A 26,466-nucleotide genomic window follows, 5' to 3' on the forward strand; every position below is an offset into this window, starting at 1 on the left:
TGAGTGACGTGAGGGCGGGCAGCAGCAAGTTCAGGGCTGAACGCCTGGAGGCAAGAGGCGGGTTGGGTAGTAAGTAAGTGCTCAATACACATTTATCAGATGAATGAGTGCCCAGAGGAATGAATAAGGTGTGGGGAAAAACCTGAGTGCTGGTGAACTAGTCAGGCCTCCCACGTGTACAATGTACCTAGTCCAGGTGACCAAGTCCTGTCTCACACATGGTGAGCCTTGTGGTGGACTATGTCCCTCGCGATGGCCTTGCCAAGTGCTGAGGTTGGCATGTATTATGACTCTCTTGTCCCTGAGACCGGAGATCAGGCACAGCCGGTCATCTGGCCGCCTGCAGGCTGGGCACTGTCCTCTAGCTCCTAGCCTGCTGTCTGTCCCAACTTGCCACCGAAGAGACCACCCCAGTAGATGGCCTTGCCTGCACCTCCAGGGAGGGGACCGGCACTAACAGAGGCCGGTCCTGTCTTCTGCTTTCCTGTCTTGGGTCTCTCTCAGCTCCAGCCCAAGCAGGCTGCTGTTTGCAACTCTGTGCTTCTCCCATTTACATGCTGGATCAGCTCGTTCCTGCTCTCCACCACCTAACACTCACGTCTGGAGACCCCATTCAGATGCCACCTCCTCTATGAGCCCACAGAGTCCCTGCAACAGATAGAGTGGCTTTGGTCTATGCCACCCAAAGTATCACTTGGCAAAACTTATAAGATAGAGCTTATCACTTCAAAACAAAATGGAGGGCCTAATGACAACGACAGCTATCGTCTGTTGAGAGCCGAAGGCAGAGGCTTAACCACTGAGCCACCCAGGTGCCCCCTCAGTTTGTTTCCTATGATTTAGAGTCTCTTACAGTTTATCTCCCTCTCTTATTTCGTCTTGTTTTATTTTTCCCTCCCTTCCTCTATGCCCCTGTTTTGTTTCTTAAATTCCACATATGAATGAAATCGTATGATAATTGTCTTTCTCTGATCGAGTTATCTCGCTTAGTGTAACACCCACTAGTTCCATCCACGTCATTGTAAATGGCAAGATTTCATTTTCTGGTGGCTGAGTAATAGTCCATTGTATATATCCACCACTTCTTCTTTATCCATCCATCTGTCAATGTCAATGGACATCTGGGCTCTTTCCATAGTTTGGCCATTGTGGTCATTGTGGCTACAAACACTGGGGTGCACATGCCCCTTCGGATTCCTGCATTGGTGTCTTTGGCCTGAATACCCAGTAATGCAATGGCTGGGTCCTAGTGCAGCTCTAATCTCAATGTTTTGAGGACCCTCCATACTGTTTTCCAGAGTGGCCACACCAGCTCACATTCCCACCCACAGTGTAGGGAGGTTCCCCTCTCTCCGCATCCTGGCCGACACCTGTCCTTTCCTGACTTGCTGACTTCAGCCATTCTGACCTGCGTGAGGTGTTATCTCATTACGGTTTTGATTTGTGTGTCCCTGACAAGCTCTCCGGTTACTGAAGATGTGAAGTAACTAAAGGAGCATCCGACATACTACAGACAGTTGAAAAGGCCCAAATGTGAACCCCAGGCTGCAAGGCCCCAAACGCAGAAACAGGAAGGCACCCTAAGGCACGTTATAGGGTCCCCAGGGCAAGCTGGGGGACGCGGGAGTTGGGGTGGGGAGGCATCGCCAGGGGCTGGGGAAGGAAGGTGGTGGTTTGATCAGGACAAGGCAGTTGCCCCAACCTCTTGTTTTCAGAAAGTAGGAGGAGCTCAGAGCAGGGAGATGAGGGACCTGCGCTTCCATGACGAAGAGACAGTCGTCGCTGGAGCAGAATGTCTAGGAAGGAGGGAGGGAGGGAAACCAAGGAAGGAGGAGGCTCCTCCTTCACTCGCGTCCTCAGGTCCCCATGTATGCCACGTGGGTGGGAGGGTGTCACACACACCTACGCGTCCACAACCACACTCGCCGCGCTCCCGCCCGGGCCGGACCCGTCTCCACGCGCCTGTGGGCGCCGGGCCTCAACCGGCCACGCCGCCACCTGCTGCTGCGTCCCCAGTGAGGGAGGAGCATCTCTGCGCCTCCCCTATCCGCTCCCGCAGCCTCCCAATCCTCCCCGGCGGGGCTGAGGCCAAGTCTTTCCCCGGGGCCCCCTCCCCAGCGCTGAGGGGGAGGCGGAGGGAGGAGCTCCGGCCCCAGCCGCCCGCCCTCCCCCTCCCTCCCTCCCGCCGCTCCCCCTCCCCTCCCTTCCCCTCGGTTGCCGCAGCCCGGTTAGTCGCGCGCGTCAGCGTGGGCTCCCCGGAGCGAGTCGCTAGGTAACGGGACTGGCTCCGCAGACCCGCGGCCCAGGGAAGCCCGCGCGCGCTGTCAGCAGCCGCGCCGCGGGGCGCGGGCGAGGGCGCACGGACCCTCCCCTGGCGGGGCTGCAGACCCCGACCCTCACGCGGCCCCCTCCCAGGATGCCTTAACCCGCTCGGATCGCCACCGCCCAGGTGCCCCTCCCTCGCAGGGACCCCGACCCCGCCGGCCCCCTCCTCCTCCCCACCAGCCGGTGCGCACCGCTCTGCGCGCAGCCGGGTGGGCGCCCCACCGCCGTGGTCGCCCTCGCCGCCGGTAAGCTGGGCTCGCGGGGCGGGGGCCGGGACTGGGGCAGGGAGTGGGGGACGCGCGCGGAGCCCGGCACCTCCCGCGACCGCGGCCGCCGACCGGCCATGTGCTAAAGTTTCTGGGGCTCGGCGCCCCGCCTGGCTTGCAGCGCTGGGCTCAGCGGCGCGGTAGGTGGGGCGGCGCGGTCCTGCCCGGAGCCCGCCGCCCCCGGCCCCCGCGGGGTGCAGCTCTGCGCGCTCTCACGTTCTCTTTCTCTCTTTCCCTCCGCGCTGCCTCCCCGAGGTCCTCCTGCCGAGCCCCTGCGCGGGGCATGAGGAGCCCCGGGGCGCCGCCCGGAGACGACCCGGCTGCGCGCACACCTCGCCAGCGGTGGACGGGGACATGAGCGGCGCGCACGGGGTTCGGCGCCCGGCGGCCAGCCCCAGCCGGCGGCGGCCAGCGGGTCGGCGCTGCCCGGGAGAATGAGGCAGGAGCCCGCGGCAGCCTCCTCCTTCACCACCTTCTCCTTCTCCTCTTCGCCTTCCTTCGGCTACGGCGCCCGGGCCCCGGCCGGGCTGTGGCTCTGCTGCGTGCCCCGCGCGCCCCCCGCCCGCCTCCGGATGCGCTGCTGGGTAAGCCAGGCCCTCCGCCTCGGGAACAAAGCCCCTTCACCCGGCCAGGAGGCCTCCTCCGAGCCCCCTGCTCGGCCCCCACCGAGAGCCTGGAAGCCTGCGGGGCTCCCGATTGAACCCCTCCATTTCCTGTATCCCCAAACCCTGCCTGGGAGGCTAAACCTCCCAGGCGCCTTCGAGACCCGGGGCTTTCCTCTGCCACTGCCATCGGGGAGGCAGATGCGGGCTTGACACGCAGGCGGGAGACCTGTTTGGTCCAGATAAGGATATATGCATCTTGGCTCAGACTGGTCTGTGGGGTGGGGGAGATTCATTTGTGCAAGGAGACGACTCATATATAGTGACTACGTAATGGGTGTCCAAGCTGTGCTGGGTAGCGTGCCTGAAAACACCCAGGGAAGTAGGTCCCCCTTCTAACATGGCTCAGATTTGGAAACTGAGGCCCAGAGAGGTTGAATGACTTAATCAAGGTCACAAGGCCAGAGTGCGAGAGACCAGGATTGGAAACCAGGGTCTTCTTTCCACCAAGCTGACCCCTTTGTAACAAACACACTTGTCCCAATTCTACGAACTGCCTCCTGGAATCATTGCATATGTGTGCAAGCACCTGTGCCGGGGAGGATCTGCTAGGGGGAAATAAATTGCCCGTAGCATGTATTCTTCTTGTCCTTCCTCTCTACCATGTCTGCTAAGCCCTCATGTGAATTGTAAGCACAAGATTACTTCTCTTAGTTAAGGGGGGAGGTTAACATGGTCCCCTGGGTGCTCCCTTTCCTGCCATCCTATTTCTCTCAGGCCTCTTCAGGGATGCAAAGGGCAGAGTTGGGGTCCTCTTCCCAGCCCCTCCTAGGCTCTGTCTGCTGGCATGTGCTTAGCCCCAGAATCCATGTCCTAAACCTTTCCGTGGGGTGAGGGCTAATCCAGGCCACCTGCCCCTGGTTGTGTAAATCTTAGAGATGGTTACTTCGCAAGCACAGGGGGACTGAGCCCAGAGGGCCCCCATTTAGGAACCGACCCTGTCGGAAACATCATCTTGGCTCATACTTGCCCAGCGGTCCCTGTCAGCCCACTGCACACTTGCTAGCCCAGAAAAAAGGGGGAGGGGCTTGATGTAGACATGGGGCCTTCTGCTGGTGCCCATTTCTCCAGCTTGCAGCATTTCAAGCAAACTGGTCTGAGTGTCTCGTTTACTTGATCGAGTGTCCAAGTGCTGGGCTTGGCAGTTGTCTCCACGACATGTCTAGTGTTGGTATTGGTGCAGGGAGAGCCCTTAGCAGGAAGGGCCTCAGTTTCCTGACTCCCGGAGCCGGACTGGATGACCTCTTGGTTCCTTTCCAACTAAATAATCCTGGGATTGGGAGGAGAGTGGGTTGCTGGCCTGAGCCGGGGTGCGTGAGTTCATCAGACACATGCATTTGGACTAACAGCTCTGCCCTGAATATGCTGTTGATTTCCAAGAAGAAGCCATGGTTGAAGGGGGGAACTGCAAGATTTAGCTTCCACCCCAAGGAGGGTGAGGCTGAGCAGTGCCCTGGTGGATGGATTATTTATTGGTCTAAAGCATGGTGGCTGTAAATTGTCCCAAGGTGCCAGACTGGGGTTATGGGGTTAGGCTTTTCATTGGGGGAAATGACATTGGCCCCTAGGAACTGATCAAATACAGTGCATCAATTAGAGGTCTAGCTGGCTAGAAATTGGCAAGCTGGTGAGCCTGCCAGTCCCTTCTGGAAAGAATCCATCATAGTTGAATAGGTAAAGACTGCTCAGCTTAAACAATTAACCCTGTAAATAAAGTGGTTTTTAGAAATCTCTCCCCACCATGTTTGCCGGTTATATCAGTGGCAGGTACAACCCACCCAAGCCGGGACCCAGAGGGACTATGACAAAAAGTTGGCCACAGGAATGTTTAGACCCTGACTTGTTCTTTGCCTGTCGCAGCTAAATCCATCAACTTGACCTATGGGCCCTTAATGGGGTTGTCATAGGTCTTTTAAGATGTGGATTAATGAACCTTTTAAAGTGTTACTGAATCCCAAGTGAGATGGGCATGTCTCACCTTTTTCCCAGAAACTAAGCTCCCCGCGGGTTTTGTGACTGCTTGAAATTCACAAAACCAGAGCGAAGCTTTCATTTTGACAAGCTCGGAGGGTCTGGAAACAGCAAGTGATGCATCCCATGTGGGCATATTAATCTAATCTCCCCGCATCGTGGGTGCCGTGCTTCAGCTTGTCATGGCTAACCTGCCCAGTTTGGTGTAAAAACGAATGCAGAGAAACAATCTTTGTTGAATTACTTTTTGAAAATGGTAATTATGAAAAGACACTTTTTATGTCATAGATCATACGACTGATATCCAAAGCCAGATTACACGGTAAAACATTACTTCTGTGCCTGATAATCTAGTTTTTAGATTTCCCCTTCTTTTAGTTCTTTAGTTCTTTCCCCTTCTTTTGCCTCTCCCACCCCGAGCATGAGAATGTGTAATCAAGAATAAAACCTCCCTTTTCAGTTTTGGGTTTGTCTTAAACCCATCTCTTTTTGGAAGATCTCTAAGGCTGGGCTCATGGGTACCGTACATACAGTGGCCTCATGTACAAATACATTTGGGGTGCCTTCAGTTTCTTTTGGGAGGGCAGGACGGACTCGTATCACAAAGGCAAAAGAACAATGAGGTGTTACCTTGTTGGCATTCTGTCTCTGAACCGGGAGCCTAGATATGAAGCCTTGCTTAGAGCTGAGATGCCCGGCATCCCGGGAACCTAGGGGGTGCCAGGACTTTGTGTAACATTAAGGATGTGCGAAGGTACTTAATGGATTTGTCAATGAAAGGAACATCCCCAGAGGTAAGGAAGTGTGGGATTTGTCCCTGACTCTGTTGTTCCTTGGCTCTGGGACTTTGGACAAGTTATTCCTGTTCTCTAGGCATCTGTGGGTGTACCTGCGGCAAGTGTACCTGTGTTCCTGTGTCTGTGTGTGTGCCTGCACTTGTCTGTGTGTGTGTGTGTGTGTGTTAGAAAAGGTGATCTCTCCAAATCTAAGTGTCAGGAGTCCTTGGCTGGGGATACAGCTGGTTATTAATAGCTCGAGGATGCTCCCTATTGTAAGGTTACATAACATTTCCAATTAGACATCTGTATAAACAGTAAGGCAAACCAGTCGTTATAAAACATTCCCTTTAGTACCCTAAACAGGGACTCTCCCCTGAACGTGTGATGATGGGGCTTTCATTCTAAAGGCTATTATGCTGGCATCCCTGCACAGTGGAGAATTGGCACGCATCGGAGAGGGCTGGAGTGAGCCGTGACCCTTTCTAGGGTCCGTGTGGCCGGAGCCGCAGGAGCCTGTATGTAATTTGGGTCATTGGGGTAGGAAGAGCATGACGTTCTGTGTGTGTAACTTGAGGTCCTGGGGAAGCTGAGGCTCTGCCTCTGTCTCAGGCTGTTCCTGGAAGGTAAGGAGAAGAAGTATGTAATTACTGTTTGCCATTGTTTTGCAAATGGGAAGTACTTTAATTAGAGCCTAGAACTCAGCCGAAGCTGAAAGCTGGTGAGAAGTTTGGAGGTTTGGCAGTGGTGTTTTTGCTGGGTTCTCTGTGCGGGCTTCCCTGTAACACTTGAAGCAGGCTGGTGTCCGAGGTCAGGCTCCCTAGCAGAGCCGCAGTCCCTGGCAGATACGGAGGGGACAGCGGCGAGGAAGGGAACCAGCAGTCCTCAAACACACTTTGTCTTGTCTGCAGAGGAGATGTCACCAACCGCCCATTCTAGATGAGGAGCCTGGGGCTCGAGAGAGTGTCCCCTGGAGCGTGGTGCTCAGACCCGCGCAGTTAGTGAATTGGCAGAACCACAGAGGATTTAGAATTAAGTCACCCGTGCCACACCTCATTGCCACCATCCCTGCAATGTGCCTGGCAACCAGATTGTGTCCTTTCATCCCAAATTTCTCAACAGCACCGTGGCACCAAGAGAATAGGCAGGGGATTCTATGTGGGTGACCTGTGGGGCTGATCTGACTATCCTGAGAATTTTGAATTCGCTGGGGGTTTTGTAAGGATGTTGGATTTCTTTTAACTCCTGTGTCAGATGTATTAGATTCTGGACGTGTTCAGAAAGACGCCAAAGTTTCCCCCAAAAGGGTTAGTGTTGGTAGTTCTTCCGAGGAGGCTAAAATAACTTCTCCAGGTCCTGTGTCACCCTGGTGTTCTGTGGGATGTGAGCCCACCCTGGCACGTGGGACGTTTCGGGAGGCGTTGCCAGCCTACACCTCCGAGAAGGACCTCACAATTGAAGTTATGTAACAGAAGCTTCCCAAAGGAGCATGCCTGCACCTCCAAGATGCTGCACGGGTTAATCCTCCCTAAACAACGAGCTGGGAGGAAAGAGGAGGAACATAGACCAGAATCTCAAGGTTTAGCTGCAGCTTTTAAGAATGTCCAGGACTGGGGCACCTGGGTGGCTCAGTCGGTGAAGCATCTGCCTTCCGCTCAGGCCATATCTCCGGGTCCTGGGATCCAGCTCGAGTCAGACTCCCTGCTCAGTGGGGAGTCTGCTTCTCCCTCTCTCTGTCTCTCCCCCACCCCGGCTCTTTCTCTTTCTCTCTCAAATAAATGCATAAAATCTTAAAAAAAAAAAAAAGAATTTCCAGGACTTGGAGGAAATGCAGGTTTTGAAGAACGTTTCAAGCTACCGCCTAGAGATGCCATCACCACGGGCTCTTCCAGGGGCCATCGGAGTCCATGTGCCTTCGTTGAGCTCCTGCTGTTCTTTGCCGATCAGCCTGCAGATCTGGACAAGCAGCATCCAAACCTAGAACAGGAGATTCCAGACACACAGTTTACAGCCAGTAAGGGAGTCCCCGAAGTCACCTGTCCCTCCATTCTTTTTTTTTTTTTAAGATTTTATTTATTTATTTGGCAGACAGAGATCACAAGTAGGCAGAGAGACAGGCAGAGAGAGAGGAGGAAGCAGGCTCCCTGCTAAGCAGAGAGCCCGATGGAGGGCTCGATCCCAGGACCCTGGGATCATGACCTGAGCCGAAGGCAGAGGCTTAACCCACTGAGCCACCCAGGCGCTCCTGTCCCTCCATTCTTGTGACGACACTCAGGCTGGTTCTCCTTGCCGGCGGCTTAAAATCCTGTGGCCTCCAATGCTGGCCTTGCCGTGTCCTGCGAGCGAAGTCTTAACAAACCAAACCCTCCCTCTACCTCGCCTAGATTCCTAAACTGCTTATCTGCCAGAGCTTTAAGTTCCGTGATAGGTGATTAACGAGAAAAAGCGGACAGAAAGCGTTGGAAAACTCAACTGTGATTCATCTGTCATCTGCGAGATACCGAAACATCTTCCTGGCCGGCCCAATTTTTTGATTCGGTGAATTAGAAAGAACATTGCACGGCTCCCGTGAGACCCATTGAGTGCACCTTTTGCCCCCGAACCTTGAGAGAACAGATGCCCAGGCTTTGCAGCTCCGGGCCAGATTTCTAGTACATATGGCCGTTAAGTGGCAGGAAATGCAAAAGTGGCCGTACAGAGGTATCGGGCGTAAGGCAAGAGGGCACCGACGTTTGTGATCTGTGGTTTTGATGAACGGTATTTAGGACACGATCGTAGAAATGATTTAATGTCTGCTTACAGCCCCAAGAGTCCTGGCATACATTCACTAAAGGATTTTAGAAGTTTTCGTGCCGTCTGTGCGTGTGGCTTACGATGAGCGTGGACAAGAGGGGTGCTGTACGCGGGGCTAAACCTCCCCCTTCATAGGCTCTCCTGGTGGGCAGAGGGTGGTGCGTCTCCAAATTTGCGAGGCTTTGTGCACGGGAGGCTCAACATAGCCCTTGTTGGTTCCTGTTCTTGATAATCTGTGATGAGCCGACGTGTGCCCCACTCAGCATCCTGAAGCAGACCAGCAAATAGGGAATGTCCACGACCTTGGTCACCCCAGTGTCTCAGCCTCTACCTGCTCATGTCGTCCCAGATCCTGGCCAACACACTGCTCCATTCCGCCACGGGTAAACCGTCCTAGTTCCTAGTGGCCTTGACGTGACCCCCAAAGGATCCTCGATTCCTTTTAATTCAGGAAGCGGATGATAACAGCAATTGGTATCGGCGTCATGATCAATATTGACAAGTCTTCTATTTTTTGATAAAATGAATGTGGCTTGAGAGCACAATGCGCAGCTGAAGATGATTTATGAATGCGTACAGCTAACTTGCTGAGAGGGCTTTATCGAGTACTTCGAGAAAAGTAAGCCTGGCCGTTGCAATGTGAAGTCTAACGAGAGAAATGGAAGTCTGCACCCCATATCCGCCCCCCAGAAAGCAGGTGGGGAACAGTACACCTGGCTTCTAGAAGGGACTGTCGAGACCGTCCTCGGTCCGTTTGGCTGACAGTATTGACGTTGCCTGGGTCAGTCCCGAAATTCCCTCTAGAGGAGGCAGTGTCCCTGCTTGTCCACAGGCCTGCCCCAGGACATGGCTGTGGGCTGGGATGGCGGCTCCATCCATGGGCGCAGGCTGGTGCCATCTCCTCCTGGCATCGGGTGTGCCTGCCCCCGCTCCTGCCTGAGCCCTGGGAGCCGCCCCCTCACTCCGCCGTCCCGTGGGTGCTGTCCGCGGTTCATCACAAACACGCTGAGCCCCAGCTCTCGGTGCGGCTGGGCTGGGGGCTGTGCTGGGAGACAGCGGGCAGCGGCAGAGTGTCCATTACCTGCTCCTGCTCCCTGAGGCCTGGGATGCTGCCCCCTAGCCCCGCCCTTCAGAAGTCCATTCAAAATCTGGGAGACGTGGCTGATGCAGCGGAGCAAAGAGCCCAGCGGGGAGAGCCTCGGGGGGAGTTAGGCACCTGTCCCTCAGGCCTGCATTCTCTCTGTCTCACCTGGGTTCCTGGGGCAAGCCTCTGCCACACTCTGTCCTCGCCCCAAGCTTCCTGGGCCGTCAGGTGGAAGGACTGGGTCGTGCAAGGTTTATCCCCAGTGTGGTCCGGGCGACCACTTCCATGAACGTGCCTGGGAGCTTACTAAAATACAGGTGCCCTGAGCCCCTTTGCAGACCTGTTGTATCAGAACCAGGTATATTTTTAACACCTGCCCTGTAATTCCTCTCTCAGGCATGACGAGATTCCAGACCAACGGGTTCTCACGGCTGGCTGATCACTAATGACCCTTCCTGCTGCAGAATCCCCAGAATAAGGCACCCCCCCACCAGGCTGGCCACTCTCATCGGCTCCACCCAGGCCCCCCTCCTCTCTCCCAGCCACTCTTCCCGGCTTCCCTCCTGCCCTCTACAGTTTGCTTTCCAGTGGGTCTCACCGCCCTCCTCTGTTCAGAGCTCTCAGGGGCTTGCTGTCTCCCCAAAAGCAGTGGCCAGCGGCTTTGGGAAGGTGCCAGGCCCTGCACGCACTGGTCCTGGGTCTCTCTCCTGCCTCCCGCCCCTTGCTTCTGCCCTTCAAGCCACACTGGCTTCTGTGCCATTCCTGAAACTGTGCAGCTGCCCAGCGTTCCCTCTGGCCTGTGGGGGCCAGGGACTGACGAGGCTGGATGCTCCGAGGGCAGTGAACGGTGCTTTCTGAAACCCCATTCGGGGGAATACACTTAAGTGGGCTGGGGCAGAGCTCAGTTTCCGGGCCCTCCACCAGATACATGTTGTTTTAGGTGAAGCCCTTTAACCGGGCACTGTAGTTTAGGGTGACTTATCCCTGGACGGGGTTATCAAAGTGGATCTAGAAATCTCTTTCAGAAGAACTTTCTAGAAATAGGCCAGATCTCTCCTGACCTTGGGCTTCACAATTTCCTCAGCTGCCATTAATCCTAGTGGTCCTGCTGTCCTCCCTGTTCTGCCTTCCACAAATGCTCCCAGAACCCCAGCTATGTCCAGGCACTGTTCTGGGCCCCAGGATGTTCTGAAGGAACGATGGTTCTAGAGGAGCAGAGTCTGTCTGGTTTCCTGTCTGACTCCTGCTCTGGCTTTCCTACAGATGGGACAGTGAGGCCCAGACATTATTCCTCGGGCCCTTATCTTCTCCCACCAGGGAAGAGAAGCTCTGGCCTTTTTATCAGGAGCGGCCCTCCTGGGTTTAAGCACAGCAAACCTCACTCAGAAATAATGATTGCACGGTGAGTAGGAGGGAGAGAGGGACCACCTTGTGCATTTGCCTCCACAGCCAGCTGAGTGAGTGACTGGGTGCAGTTATGTAAGATATAAGGAGTCTCGCAGGTGGGATAAGTGATTAATACAGGGCCCTGGTTCAGGTCCCCGTGAAGCCAGCCTGCCCCGCTGTATATCAACATGGAAAAGGCCGAGAGCATTCAGACTCTTCCTGGCGCCGCTCATTGCAGATGCTTCTCCTCGAATCTTACAGGAGGAGGAATTTTCACTGTCACCGCTGGTGTTCTTGCCGATCCCTGTCACAGTAACATTGACCAAACCTCTACTGATAGTAGACGAGTTGTCCCTTGTCTTCGACAGACTCCTGAGATCCTTGGGAAACGTGTTATGTAACCCCCGTAGCTCATTACAGTGGTTGCTGTGAGCGAGCAGGCAGAGGTGGGAAGGGTGGGTTTGGATGCGGGACGTGGGGCCATCTGATGTCAGCCTTGAGAGACGGGCCGCAACTTGTCAGGCAGAGATGAGGGGGGCAGGGCATCCCAGGGCATTGCAGTATGAGCAGACGTGCAGAGGCTGGACCGCTTGGGATGGGTGAACAGGGGGGCATATGGCTGGCTGTAGGGTCAGGCCGCAGAAGCAGGTGCTTCCGTCTTGGCCTGATCGGATTGGGTCTTGGATGCCAACAGAAGGAGCGTTCCATGTCTTATAGGCGATGGGGAGCCATGGAAGGTGTTTGAGTGAGGGTGCAGGTTTGACAAAGCTAGCTGGTGGTCCTATTTCATGCTCCCTCCGTAACTTCTGTATCACAGTGAAGATGTAGAAGGCGCTCACGGGGACACACGGTGTGAATGTAAGCATGACTGTCTGGGGACAGTCTGGGAGTGACCTCCAGACCTCTTCCCTTGTGCTCCACTTGCTTGCAGTTCCTGAGTGTTTTTCCGGGCACTGCTGCCCAGACCCCAGCTCTGCCGACCCTGTGGGGGCTCGGAGGGAAGGGGAGGGAGCTGCTGGCTCAGGCACTTGCTGCGCAGACATGGTGGACTCTGGCCAACAGGAAATGGAGCGGGCAGTGTCCCAGCTGATTCCAGTGATCCCAGCCTGATTCACCGAGCCGTGGGTCTCCCTGCGCCTCTGCAAGCACGTTCAGGCTGCTCCTGGCCTCAAATAATGCTCCTAGACCTACATCCACAGCTGAGAGAATCCAGGGCACGCATCCGCCGGCTACCTTCCCCAAGCGTCCCCCCAGCAGCGGGCTTAATGGGTGGGAGATGAAGTCAGTGTCAGGAGCCAAAGCCTGGACTGCTCTTTGCCCGTTTGCTTTGAGATCACCGTGCTTGGTCGGGCACTGACCTCTGCAGAGTGGACAGGGTAGCTGGGACACAAGGAAGAAGGTTCTAGGGGTCACTGGTGCTTATCCCACCTCTGTCTTCCACCTCCACCTTCTCATTGTTACAGGGCGGAGGAAGAGAAGGAAGAAAAGCATGGTCCACAGGCCAGTGGGTAAATTCTTAACTGTTTCTGGGTAGTTGGGACCTGGCCAAGAGCCTTTCCTCGGTCCAGGCTGACTGCCAGATCATGCCAAGGGCAAAGCATCCCGGGCAGGGAGAGGAGCTGCTGTGGGCTGGAGAGCTCACTGCCCCAGAATGTGGGCCCAGCAAGGGAATGCTCCTCCACCCTCACACTGGCCCCATTTATAGGTGAGCAAACCAAGGCCCAGAGAGGGGAGGCCACTGATCCAAGGTTGTACAGTGGGCTTGTCTCCGAGCAGGGCATCAAATCATTCTGGAGTCAGTGATCTTTGAGGCTGGCCAATGCCCAGTGTTGGCAGGCGTCCACGTGGCGGTGGACAGTTTGTACTCATACTGCCTTGCTGCCAACCAGGCACGGAGGACATGGCTTCCTCCTCGTTCCTCTGCCTGTCCTCTTGGAAGCCAGCGCCGGAGCCAGGGTCCTGGGCAACCAGCATTGGAGGGGGCTGGGCACCCTGCCTACATCTCCGGCCCTTTCTTCACTCCTTTGGTTTCTGGAAGCTTGTGTGGATGTTTAATGCAAGAAAAGGGGAATAAGGGAGCAAATTAGAATGCTTCTCAGGGTCTGGGCAGAGAAAGAAATGAGGCTGAGATCTCCGGAGCTCTGGGTATCATGAAAAGCCCCATCAAATGTCCCAGGAAAGCCTTTCATATTGGTTCTCCAAGCCCCATGGAAGTCCACGGCATAGCACAAACCACTCTTTGGCCTCCGCATCCATGCCCCTTGTCTCCTCAAAGCTGTATGTTCCCTGGATCCCCAGCACCGGGGACAGAGCTGGCTCAGCGCAGGCTGCTCCCGGCATCTCAGTGGCTGCATGAGGGGTGCCACGTGGGAAGGGCTTTGTCCATTGCCAACCCTGGCTCCTCTGGCTGCTTCTCGCCTTTGTCAAGAGGGTTCCTCCAGATGTGAGTGTGAAGCCGATGACAGTCTTGCTGGCTGCCCCCAACACAGTAAAACCTTCCAGGCTTTAGTAGATAGATCTAGAAATACAGTTCCTGCCCCTAAACTGTGTCTGTCACCGTCCCGCCGAGCATGGCAGGATTGTTTGCACACTTCCCCAGGTTATTACCCCCAAACTCAGGAGGTACTTGCATTAGGTGAGTAATCTCGGGAGGCGCGCACGTTACTGCAACTGGGGACAAAAGAAATCTGCCTGCCGGCCCATTTCGTAGACGTCCCCCCCTTACTGACTCTTGATGAAAGCGGGGAGCGGAGTTGTGACAGGTGGCAGGGTGCTGCTGATGAAGACTCTAGGAGCGCCTGACCTCAGTCCCTCTTGTTTTTCTGGTCAAGGACCGAGCACCTCACAGACTGGAGTGACCTTTCTTCGGGGACATTGTGGTGATGGTGATGGCCACTGCCCGGGGCATGCACTTTTATTTGAAGCTGTTCTCAGGGTCAGACTGTGGGCGATCTCACTCACCATGCGATTCTGCATGATTTGCAATCATCATTTTGCGTTGGTCTTTCTGAGTCCCGTTCTTTCTTATGGACGATGGCCAGGGTGATAACAGCGAGTGATAATCTCAGCTTTTATATACTGGATGCTTCCTCTGGGTGGAGATTGTGCTAAATAAGGGCTTTCCGGGTATCCCTGCATTGGATCTGAGCAATAGCACAGTAGAGTAGTTGCTCTTATTCCCATTTTACAAACGTGCAAGCTAAAGATTCAGAGAGTATTTCTTGCTGCATGTAAAATATTTTCAAATAGTGGCTTCAACCACTGGTCACCCTTTATTTTGCTCATGAGTCCAGTGGCTGCCTGGGCTCAGGTAGGTGGTTCTTGTGGGAGGCCTCACGGGGGATTGCATTCAGACTGGGGCTGGGACTGGAATCATCTGGAAGGCTTCCTCACTCACATGTCTGCCCCCTGCCCCCCTGGGGGGGGGGGCTCTGGGAAGATCCACACAGCCTGGGGGCATGGAGAGGCTCCTTGATCTCTGTGTGGCCTGTCTGTGGGGTCTTTCCTGCCTGGCTGTGGCCAGATGAGCCCGACTTCCTATGTCATGGCACAGGCTCCAATGCACATGTTCTGGGAAAGAGCAACCTAGGGGGTCTGTCTGTACCTCCTTCCATGGCCCAGCCTCCCGAATCACACAGTGTCCCTTCTGGCATACTCTGCTCCTTAGAAGCAAGTTCTTGCAGCTCTCACCTTGCGGGGAGGGCAGTGGCACTCAGTCTCCAGATGGAGGATCATCAGGGTGTTTTCACCGAGTTCTTTCTTTTTTTTTTTTTTTAAATATTTTTATTCTTATTTATTTGACAGACAGAGATCACAAGTAGGCAGAGAGAGAGAGAGAGAGAGAGGAGGAACAGGCTCCCCGCTGAGCAGAGAGCCCAATGCGGGGCTCGATCCCAGGACCCTGAGATCATGACCTGAGCTGAAGGCAGAGGCTTTAACCCACTGAGCCACCCAGGTGCCCCTCACCGATTTATTTCTAAGCGGGCACAGAGCACATGGTTGGGTTGCACTGGTAGGCAATGGCAGTAGAGTGGGCTGTGACTCTGGAGGTTGGAGCACATCTTGTCACCCTCAGACATAAACACCTTGACCACCTGGCCCTGGCGGAAACCCCTGCACTTCTCCTGTTCACCTGCCGGACACCCTCCCTGAAGAAACAGGCAAGAGTATGTAAGAGCACAGGTGTCTCCTCCTTTGGTTCAAAGAGGCACTAGTACAGACCCTACAGCAGCCCCTCCCATCCCCTCCACTTCTCCCCTCCCCTCCCATCCTCTCCATCTCCTTGCCCTTCACCAGGCCTGTGAGCTCACTTTCTTGTGCCTTAGCCTCTGTGGGCCCCTTCCTCCACAAAAAAGTATTGAAAATTATTATCTTATGACTGAGTTGATATAAAGATGAGTATTTTAATAGTATGTGTTCAAACATTTTCTTCTAACTAAAATTACTTTTAGATGGCAGGATTGCTTAAACCTCCTCTCCCTGCCTCCTCTCTCTCCCCTTCCCCCACCCCCCCTACCCACTTTCTTCCTCTTCCCCTGTCTCCTCCCACTCCTCTCTCTGCCTGTCCTCCCCACCCTGCACTATTTCAGTCTTTATCCTGGTCCCCACTACACAGGGCCCTCTCCCCTCCCGGACTATGAACCCCAGGTTCCTGTCTGTGTCTGTTAAGCTGGTTTCCACACTGGGCATGGAGTGTCCTCCCTCTGGGCCTCTTCTGTCCTGGCCCTTTCCTAGGGGGTGGACCCTCCTTGTGGGAAGGGACTTCAGCAGAGGCATCTCTATCTGGTTTCTGGCTTGTCTCTGAAAGCTGAACCCAGGGAGCACCTCCCTTTTTTCCCTGCAGCTCAAGAGAGAAGTCTTGCCCCCCCCACCCGGCTTCTGCAGCCATGCAGGGTGGCCAGCCTCAGAGGCCCCCGGCCAGCTTGTAATGAGCCTCCCATCCATCTAGAAGCTTTACTGAGCTCCTGTGCCAGCAAGACCTCCCGGGTTTCTATCCTCATGGAACTTAGAGAGGTACGGAGACAGAAAAATCAACACATGAATTTTATAAACAATAGGAGATTTTTGAGAAGGAGTCAGCATTTCATGAGAACCAAAGTGAGCACGGTCACTGGAGACTCTGCGGCAGCAGCCAGGATGCCTGCCTTCCTCTCCATTGGGGGCTCCTTGTCTCACCACCTGGCACTGCCCACCCCCACCCTCCCCCTCACCACTGGCTGTCTCCTCCTGCTCCTCTGAGCACAAAGACAACTGAGACCCGCCCCCACATGACAGCCTCAACTGGACTTGCTCTCTCTGCTGGGGTCCTGGGTTCCTGACAGGGAAGCAGAGTGGCCTGGCTTGGGTTGGGGGGTGCCCTCCAGGCTGAGCAGCTGTGGCTGGGCACCACCCTGTGGTGGGGTGAGCTGCCTGTCCTCAGATACCTTTGGGACAATTGCTCATGGAGGGTGTGTGGGGTGGGGGAGCCTCAAAACCGGCTCATGTTAAGGTTGTGTTTGCGAGCCTTTTGATGTACAGAGACGAGGAAGTATGTTGAATCAAGGAATTGTACAGGATTGTGAAACTTTCACTTGCCTAGTGTAACCACCGTGATATAATAAATAATTAGAAAAATGGGGTTGGGGTTGGGGTGCCTGGCTGGCTCAGTCGACAGAACATCGGAGTCTTGATCTCGAGGCCGTGCACTGAAGCCCTGCATTAGGCAATCTTTAAAAAAAAAAAATCTTTAAGAGAAAGAAAAATAGGAAGACCCTAGCATTAGAATTTTCAAAATAATTTTTTTTAAAGATTCTATTTATTTATTTGAAAGAGGGAGAGAGGGAGCACCAGCAGAAGGGAGAGGCAGAGGGAGAGGGAGAAGCAGGGTCCCAGGGCCCTGGGATCATGACCTGAGCTGAAGTCATCCTCTTAACAGCGTGAGCCACCCAGGCGCCCTCCAGATTAGCTATTTTTAATTAATTCATTTAACGAAGTTCAACTAATTCACCATTCAGCGTGCCTTGTTCTTGGCTTTTTCATTTTGCCGAGTGCATTTAAGACTTTGTTCACAGACCTGGTGTGCTCTGGGGACACACACTGGGGACCCATGGACAAGAAGGGGTCCTCAAAGGTGACTTAGCAATAGTACCAGGCCCCTTAGCAGCAGGAAGGGCAGACACCTGTCAGCACTGGGCTCTGAGCCTCTCGGGCTCCATGCTGTCCTGAGTCCCCCGTGGGCCGCGGCTCTTTGGAAGCTGGAGATGACGCAGCTCAGGGAGGCTGCGGGCCTTGCCCGGAGTGCACAGTCCGTGAGAGCAGGAGCGAGATTTGCTTCCAAGTTGTTGGCTGCTCTAAGTGTGTCCTTTTAGGGGAGGGAGAGGAGTGGGGTCCTGTCAGCTAGAGCAGAGGCAAGCTGTGATGTGGGGGTGCACACAGCAGAATGAACCAACTGTTCAGAGACTGTGAGGGGTGGGGGGTGGGGGAGACTTGGGAAATTTCCCTGAGGAGGTGTTGGCTTAGGCAGACCTGGACCAGGATGGAAGCATCCAAGCCAGGGATGGACACAGAAGCACGGACTCAGGTGTGAGCGAGCGTGGAGAGCCCAGCCTGGACATTCCTGTCCTGGCCGAGTAGGGCTGGGGTACGGGAAAGGGATGTGATCCAGTCTGGAATTTAGGAAGATAGTCCTATGGCAACACAGAGGTTGAACCAACATTTGCAAATTAGAAAACGGTTCTGGCAAACACGTTTAAAAGAGCAAATGTTTGGCATATGCAGATACGGTCAAACTGATTTCTGAAAACGCATTCCCATTTGGAAGCGACACCAAGGTCCCCCCTCCTTCGAGCCTTCTGTGGAACTCGAGGGAAGCCCCGTTTGCGACCTGCCTTCCCGTCTGCAAAGACACGGGCAGGGGGCAGACATGACAGTGCCCTGGACTTTGGAATGTTGATGCTTTTTTCAGAGAAAACACCGGCCTTTAATTTTTTTTTTGAGATTTTATTTATTCATTTGAGAGAGAGAGAGAGAGAGAGAGAGCGTGCACATGTGCAGGGAGGAGGGGCAGAGGGAGGGGGGGACGCAGACTCCCCGCTAGGCAGGGAGCCCAATGCAGGGCTCCATACCAGGATCCTGAGATCTCGACCTGAGCCGAAGGCAGACACTTAACCCACTGAGCCACCCAGGCGCCCTAAACACTGGTTTTTAGTTAACTTCCACCCTCTTCCACAGAGTCTCCCGACTCGAGCGACTGGTTTTCTGTATGCAGCCGTATCACGGGCACAGTCGAGTTTGCAACTCTGGGGCGTGGGGCAGGACCTCATGTCCCTAAATGACAGATGAGAAAGGCTCAGGTGGCCTTGGCAGAAACCCCAAGGTCACACAGATGGAGAAGGAAAGTGGACCAGGGTCTCCCGGCCACCAAGTGTCAACCCCGAGGACTTCCTACCCTGTTATTATGCAGGACACACTGTGGGAGGGTTTTTCCGGTCTCTGCTCTGTGTCATCATGTGTCCTTGCCGAGCCCTTAGTTCTGGGCTGCGGAACCGTGCTGCAAGCTGGGTGGCTGAAAACAAGGGAAACGGCTTCTCTTGTTGTTCTCAGGGGCAGAAGTCCGAAATCCTGGTGCTGGCAGGGCTTGACCTTCCGCAAGATTCTAAGGAGATCCTGTTCCACGCCTCTTCCTGGCTTGGGCATGCGGCGAGCAAATCCTTGGTGTTCCTGGGCCCGTAGCGGCAACCCCTTGTTGTACTCCCGCCAGCCTCCTGTGGCCTCCCCTGTGTCTGTGTGCCTGCCTCTGTGTACAGACCGCTGGGTTTAGGGCCCACCTTCACCCGCTATGACCTCGTTTTAACTTGATCGTCTCTGCAGAGGCTGGATCTCCCTATGAGTCACAGGAGAGCAGCAGTTAGGACTTGAACTTACCTGATGAGAAGGCACAGTTCAGCCCATCGCAGCCCGAGAGACTGACCGCCCGGGGGCGGGTCTGTCCTGGACCACACCCTCATCTAGAAGGTTCTGGGAGCAGTCAGTGCTGCTGGGCTATAGGGATCTCACCTGTCGCCCGCGCAGGCTGGCTTGGCACATGCCCCCAGTGGGCTCCTGTGGCTTCTGGCCCCTCCCGAAGGAGGGGCGTGAAGTCAGCAGCTGCCAGCTCCGCGCTCCGGGGATGGGCTGTGATGTGTTGTCGTCTGTTTGGGACACTGCCAGCATCTGGGTGCAGCGAGTAGGCGGCGGCTTGGGCACACTGTGTGTCCTGGGGAGCAGGGCCGCCCCTGGCTGGATGTGGCAGCCTTCCGTGGGCTCCTGACAGTACCTGGCACGAGTCTCGGTCAGCGGCTGCTCCAACGGCAGGGCGGCCAGGGGACAGCTGTGTCCGGGGAGGCAGCGCAGGGCTGAGACATTGGAGCGAGGCTGGTTCCTTTCCTCCCCTCACCCCAGACTGCAGACCTCTCTAGGGCAGAGCTGTCTGTCGCTCCTGCACAGGTTCGGATGTGTGGCAATGGTCCCGTGTTCTCTGATCCAGTCACCATGTGGCTGCTGCTTGGAGACTCTGAGATTCCCCTGGGCGAGTCTCTGTGCCCATGGCAGGGCTGCTGTGGGATTCAGTGAGATGGTGGATATTAATTTAAAAAACTATGCACATGAGAGATGCCAACTCCAGGTATCATCTGGAAGGTGGCTTAGGGAATAAGGGTCAGTGTGTGGTGGAGAAACAGAGCAGAGTCCAAGACGGCACCTGGCTGGTTGGCCGTAGGGATGGGTGGTCGGGGGGACCCCAGTGGGGACAGCTCATGGGAGGAGTGGGCACTGGGTTTGGGCCAGAAATGTGTTCCCCTGTGAAAAAGGTATTGCTGCTGCAAGTGAAAGCATGACCTGTCAGGTCTACAGGGACTGTGGCCTCTGCAGTGGGAAAAACGTTCTCACCCCTGGATCCCAGAGAGAGGGAAACAGGGACCCTCTTGAGAGTCTTGTTAGGGGGTCTTCTGCTGAGGGTGGGAGGAGACCAGGGGGGGCAGCAGGAGGGTCGGAGGCCACAGGGAGCTTGGGCAGGGGCGTCCAGCCTGTGGGTAGCACCGAAGCCACCCTAGAAGGTGAGGTTTGGAGGATGGGGAGTTGGGGTCTCAGGAGACGGGAGTCAGGAGCAGCCCATGTGGGCAGGGGGTCAGCAGACCTGAAAACAGCGTCTACTTGGCCCTTTAAGGGAATTCTTGCTGCCAAGAAGAATCGGAAGTTGTGGGCAGACAAGGGCCCTCCTCGAGGATCCCCTAAGGCTTGAGGGTGTGGGTCGGCTCTCACCTGTGCAGGGCCCTGGTTTCTCAAACTGCATGAATGCCCCGTGGGGGGGGCAGAGATTGCTCTGGAGAGACCGCAGGACATCGGGTGCATAGTAGGTGTGTGGTTAAAACTAGAAGACCCTCTTGTTGCCTAAGGCCTTGTGCTCAAGGGCTGGGATTCGGGGAGCCCCCTGGAAAATGCTGACGCCCACCCCACCCCCCACGGCGCCTTATGTTGCAGTTGCTCTGAGGTGGGGCCTGGGCACCAGCACTTTTAAAAGCTCTCGCCGACACAGCACCCCGTCGGCGCCACCCCTGGTCCCCCTTCCTGCCTTGCTGGACGGGGCTCCTCATCCGAACATGGCCCGAAGGCACCGCCTTGCAGGCCTGAGGCACGAGGCGGGTCTAGCACAGTGCCTGGCACACTTGATTCAGACACCCCCGCTACTCTTGATTCAAAGTGGAAAGAGGACATTGCCGTGTGTTGAGCGAAACGAGTCTCCTTTGGGTAAAACCAGTGTCATCTTTGTCATTATCTCTCTGCTCGGGGATGAGGTCGTGCCACTCCCGTTAGGGAACCGTGCCTGAATGAGGGACTGGGGACCCCTAAATGAATTAGTTGGAGCCCAGCGCACTGGGACTCCCTCCCGCCACCTCCCCTGAACCCGGGGTGGCAGGAAAGCTGGGGAGGGGCTGTGCAGGGGGGTCGTGGAGGCCGCGGGCAGCCATCTCGTGCCTATCGAAACTTTTTTTTTTCTGGGTGTAAACGGTTGCCAGTCGAGTGAGAGAGGAGATTTGGAATCAAGCCGGTGAGCTTCTGCAGGTGCTGAGCCGCGGGTCTATGGATTCTTCGGTTTTTTACATTAAAAAAAAAAAATCCTTAAGACCATGCCTGAAAGAACACGGCAGGCTCTCCAGCTGACCTGCTTCCCTTTGCACCATTGCAGAGCCTCAGGACATCTCCAGAGACGAGCAGCCGGCCCCTTCGGCAAGCCGCAGATGGGCTCCGTGCGACGTGAGGCCCTGGTGTAGACTGAGTTAGGGCGTAGGGTGGCCGGAGGACCCGGACTCGCGGGGTCGCCTCATTCGGAGCAGGTGCTCTCGGACGAATGTGGGGGGCTGGGAGGCGTCCCCGTCGGGTGGACTGTTCAATCACATGTGGCTCTGCTGAGCGCCTTCTCTCTGCTGGCAGCTGGGGGGCAGCTGGGCCCCTGAGATGGATCGTGCGGGCCGTCCCCACCCTCCGGAGTCAGGTCAGACAGCAATATCTCTGGGGATTCATGACAAATCCTGGGAGCCCAGAGCCAGACCTGAGAGCAGGTGAGGGTCAGACAAGCCTTCCTGGGGAGGAGGGGACCTCCGAGCTGTGTCCTGAGAAGGGGTAGCCATCAGTCCCTGGAAGGAGGGTGGTCCAGGTGCAGAGAACGGCTCCTGTGTCTTAATGGGGAAGAGAGAACCAGGGAAGACGCACCGGGACTTAACCACAGGCTGGTGGGAGGAGGGACGCTAAGCCTGGGACGAGAAAGAGAGATTCTCACGCAGGTTTGCTTTGGTGGGAGAAGTGATGGGACTCCCCCAGTCTAGCTCCGTGTCCAGAGAGCTTAGTTCCAGCAGAGCGCACCTGTGCCTGCATCTGGTGTGTGTGCACCTGTGCATGCGTTCGTATGTGCTTGCGTGCAGGGGTCGGGTAGAGAGCTGTTAAGCCCAAATCCAGGCTGTCAGATGGTCAGGTCACCTAGTCAGCGTGCTTCCGTGATACGTACCCATACTAGGTCCTAAGGCTCCGTTCCCCGCCCCAGGTCCTGGTTCCCTAAACCTCACATTTCTGCAAAGTGGGAACGGTTGTCTGCATTTACCGATGCTTGAGATTCCTTATAAGGAAGCCTCAGGGGCTGACAGAACCTCAGATCTTCCTGGCAGGGTTTTCTGAAATCTGGCCCACTCTGTGCCCCAAAGCTTCAGAACTTCCTTCAGATCCTTTTGCCTTTATTTGAGCCATTGTACCTACCGTTTGTGCCTCCGGACTGTTTTTCTGCTTCTGCTCCTCCTTCCTATCTGAGCTTGGGTATCCCCTTCTCCCTCCCCTCAGCCCCCCACCACAGCTCTTGCTCCCATCTCTCTGCACAGAGCGCTTGCCCTTTGGAGCACGCACTGCACTGTGGCTTTTTATTTGCCGAGTTCTTTGCAAACATGCCACACGCGTTGTGCACCTGGCATGGTACCTGGGCCCAGGGAGGGTGGTTCGTGAAGTATTTGCTAAGTAAATTAGTGAATCCTGGAGAAGGCCAGAGCTCAGTGAGGTTCAGAAATGTTCCCAAGGTCACCCTGCCAGCAAGTGGCAGAGTTGGGATTCAGCTGTCTTTTCTCTGCCCCCACACCTGTGTGGGTCCCACTGCACACCCAGGCTCCGCTTCCCCTGCCAGCCTGAACAGTCCCGCAGCCAGCGGTGGGAGGAAAGGGGGCTCAGTGAGACCGGGCCGGTGGTGGGAGGGCACTGGGAGAGCCAGGTGGAGTGTCAGGGCCTCTGTATTTGGGCTTCATTGGGGAGCTAAGGCAGAAGCCCAGAAATAGACATTGGGCTGATCCAGCCAACTGGGGAGACGTCGGGTCTTAACTCCGGGCCCGCCGAAGATGGAATCTCTGGCAGCAAGCTTCATTCCAGCCCCAGCTCCAGGGACGAGGTATCCCCTACCTCGTTTGGCTCAGAATAAAGCTGGAACTTTGGGGAAAGGTCTGGGGGGGGCAGAGTCAAACCAAAAGCTGCTGCATCACACCCTCTGGCCATCGTTTTGAGCCTCTGTTGTTTCTCTTTTCCCTGGAAACTTAGCGAAAGTTTCTGCATGCAGCATTTGCTTTTTCTGCAATATAATGTAAGTAGTAGGGTGGCAGTTTGGACCTGCTGTTTAAAAAGTCCCCAGGTTCCCCCAAAAGTATAGAGACTTGTGATTGCAAAAAAAAAAAAAAAAAAAGTAATAGCAATCATACTCCATCGTGTCCGTATTATGCAACTGTAGAGATGTTTGCAAACACTTGGGACTCTCAAAGAACGGAATCTCTGTCCAGGCTGTCTCTGGGAAGCCTTCTTCACCAAAGGCCCCTCCCCCCATTTTCTGGGTCACCTGGTAGCCCAGTGTAAGTTGCCTTGTCTTTACTTAGCAGACTTGAAAAGTGTTGTCGTACTTTACATCCTGATTTGGGTTCGCTTTTGCATAGATTTCTTCAAATTGCTCTGCTTGACATACCTTTTTACTTCAACCCTTAAAGCTCTTTTCTGGTCAATATTTGCACATCGTAAGGCAGGGGTAGGCACAGTAAAATACCTGATGTATTTCGAGCCCCGCAGATATTACACGTCTAAACTCGTTTAATCCCCAACGGGACCCTTTTCCATTTTTTTACATAAGCCACGATTCCCACCCAGGGATTGAATTGGTCACCTTCAGGCCGTAGCTGTGAGTGTTCTAAAGTCAAAAAGGAAGGTGTGACTCCTCCTCTGCCTGTTCTTATTTTTATTCAAGTGCTTCTATCAGTTCCTTTTAAAAAAAGATTTAATTATTATTTTAGAGAGAGAGCACGCTTATGGTGGGGAGAGGCAGCGGGGAGAGAGAGAATCTCAAGCAGACTCCCCACTGAGCAGAGAGCACGATGTGGGGCTCGATCCCATATTCCTGAGATCATGCCCTGAGCCAAAGTCAAGAGTTGGACATGGACCGAGAGACCCCAGTGCCCTTACTCTTTAATCTTTAAATAAATGCCTTTCCGCGTCACCTTCTTACACTGCTTCTGTCTCTTCTTTTTATAAGAAGAGGTGATTAGCGCCCCGCTCTATATCCGACCTTCCCTCTTGCCTTCGGCTTCATGCACCTGAAGCATCGGGGTTGACCTTACAGCAGAGTGGCTTCTATTGACATCCTGTACTGTGCTTTCCACCATGTGTTTTGTCTTGAGCCTGACTGTAGGACTCAATACAGGTACTGCTGTATCAGAAGTACCTAATGCTTCATGAAACCCTATGCTGGGATTATTTTTCCTTCTCCAGAGATCAGCTTCTCCGCCCCTGGATCACTCAAGACAGAATGCCCCAGAACAGAGTCAAATGCATTGTATTTGTTTGCATTCTGTCCATTGCCTCACATCATGCTTTTTGTTAGTTTCCTTTGTGTTTGGATCATGACTTAATTATGTAGGATTTTGTGTTTGTGTGTTTCCTGGAATTTCTAATTGCCTTTCTTTTTCTTTTTCTTTTCCTTTTTTTTTTTTTTTCTTTTGCTTCATCTATCTCTGTCATATTTCCCTTTCTTCATACCCCCTGCTCTGTTGAGCTCCTCCCTGGTGTGTGTGTGTGTGTGTGTTGGTTTTGAGTTTTTGTCCTCCCAGGACCCTCCTTGTCCTGTACCAAGTTGTGTACCTCTCCTGCACACCTGCTCCGCAGTGGTCATCCTGGGCCCATCCTTCCTCGCTTCCCTGGGTTGGAGCTTCCTAGGAAAAGATACATGGATCGTAAGCTCTCAGAAAATGTCTTTATTTCATACTCACACTGAGGGTAGATCTCCAGGTTCAAAATCATTTTCCTTCAGAATTTTGAAGGCTTTGGAGCTTTCCAGGTTGCTGCTGAGAAGTCTGATTCTACGTCCCTTGTAGATTTTCTGTTTTCTTTTTTTGGCAGATTTTAGGAATTTTTCTTCATCCTTGGCATTCATATATCACTTGAAGATTCTCTGTGGGGGTCTTCCTCCACTCTTCTGGATACTTAGTGTAATCTGAAGGTGAATCCTTATGGTCTGGGAGATCCTAAAGCATTTCTTTTTTTAAAATCTCCATCTTTTTCCCATTGTGAATTTCTGAACCTCTTATTTGTTGGCTCTTTCCCCTTCCAGAATGGGCTTATTTACTTCTGCATTTTTCTTCTATTTCCTTGTTTCATTGCTATTTTGCTCTTTATTCTAGATTTCGCCAGTGTCATCTTCCAGTCTTTTTCTTTTGTTTACTTTTAAAAGACATTTTGGCACTAGTTCTTTTTTTTTAATTTCTAAGGGCTTTTTCTTTCTTGCTTAAAAAGATTTATTTATTTATTTGAGAGAGAGTGTGTGTGTGTGTGCACAAGCAGGCAGAGGGACAGAGGGAGAGGGAGAAGCAGACTCCCTGCTGAGCAGGGAGCCCAGGACTCGATCCTGGGACCCTGGGACCATGACTTGAGCTGGAGGCAGAGGCTTAACCCACTGAGCCACCCAGGCATCCCGAGAGCTTTTTTCTTATTCCCTGCTTGCTCCTTTTCTTAGAATCTCATTTTGTTTTATAGCTGTTAATATCCTGAGTAGTGAAATATTGGAGTTTTTTTTTTGTTTGCTTTCATCCATGAATTATTTCCCTCTTCTCAAAGGTCAGTTCTGTGTGCGTCTCTCTTGATCATTCCCTTTATGGTGCTCATTTCCTCGTGTGCCTGCTCATCTGGGGTTGGGATAGTCTAGCTGCTCTTGAGTTTCTTCATTGGCCAATAAGTCATTAGACTCAGAAGGACTGAATCATCAGCCAAGGTCACACAGTAGAAATGGCACAGCAGTTGGACCCCAACTTTTGGATTTCTGACCTGCCTCTTTTACCTGAGAGTTCTGCTTCTCCATAGCCCTATGATATTTTCTCCTTAAACATGGCGAACCCCTCCCGCTGATACCCTGAGCACCCTTGGGGGCAGGCCTCCATCTTTCATGCCTAAGTGCCCTTGCTTTGGCATCCATACATTCTGGAGGTTTCTGGGACTCTGCATGTCAGTTTTTCTGTTCTGCTGCCTCTGACCTGTGCTTCCCAGACCATGTAGCCTGATTTTAAGGTTACGAAAAACAGACAGCAAATTTAGGGCATCCAGCCCAGTGCTTTCTAGCTAGTAGGCCCTCCGTGTCTGTGTTCTGCCCCAAAGACTTGACTGATTTGAGGTAGATTTTAGGCCCAGAT

General features: G+C 54.1%; 1 long non-coding RNA gene across 1 annotated transcript in view; it reads left to right on the forward strand.

The window, feature by feature from the left end:
• Window positions 1-1,939: 1,939 nt before the first annotated feature.
• The window catches only part of LOC125103657 (uncharacterized), a 47,689-nt gene continuing 23,162 nt past the window's right edge, over window positions 1,940-26,466 (forward strand). Inside the window, exons 1-2 of the long non-coding RNA XR_007128465.1 lie at window positions 1,940-2,570; window positions 2,847-3,175. This is a non-coding gene — a long non-coding RNA (uncharacterized LOC125103657). The remainder of the gene's footprint in view (window positions 2,571-2,846; window positions 3,176-26,466) is intronic.

Source organism: Lutra lutra, chromosome 7 (genome assembly GCF_902655055.1).
Source record: "Lutra lutra chromosome 7, mLutLut1.2, whole genome shotgun sequence".
NCBI classification, from domain to species: domain Eukaryota; kingdom Metazoa; phylum Chordata; class Mammalia; order Carnivora; family Mustelidae; genus Lutra; species Lutra lutra.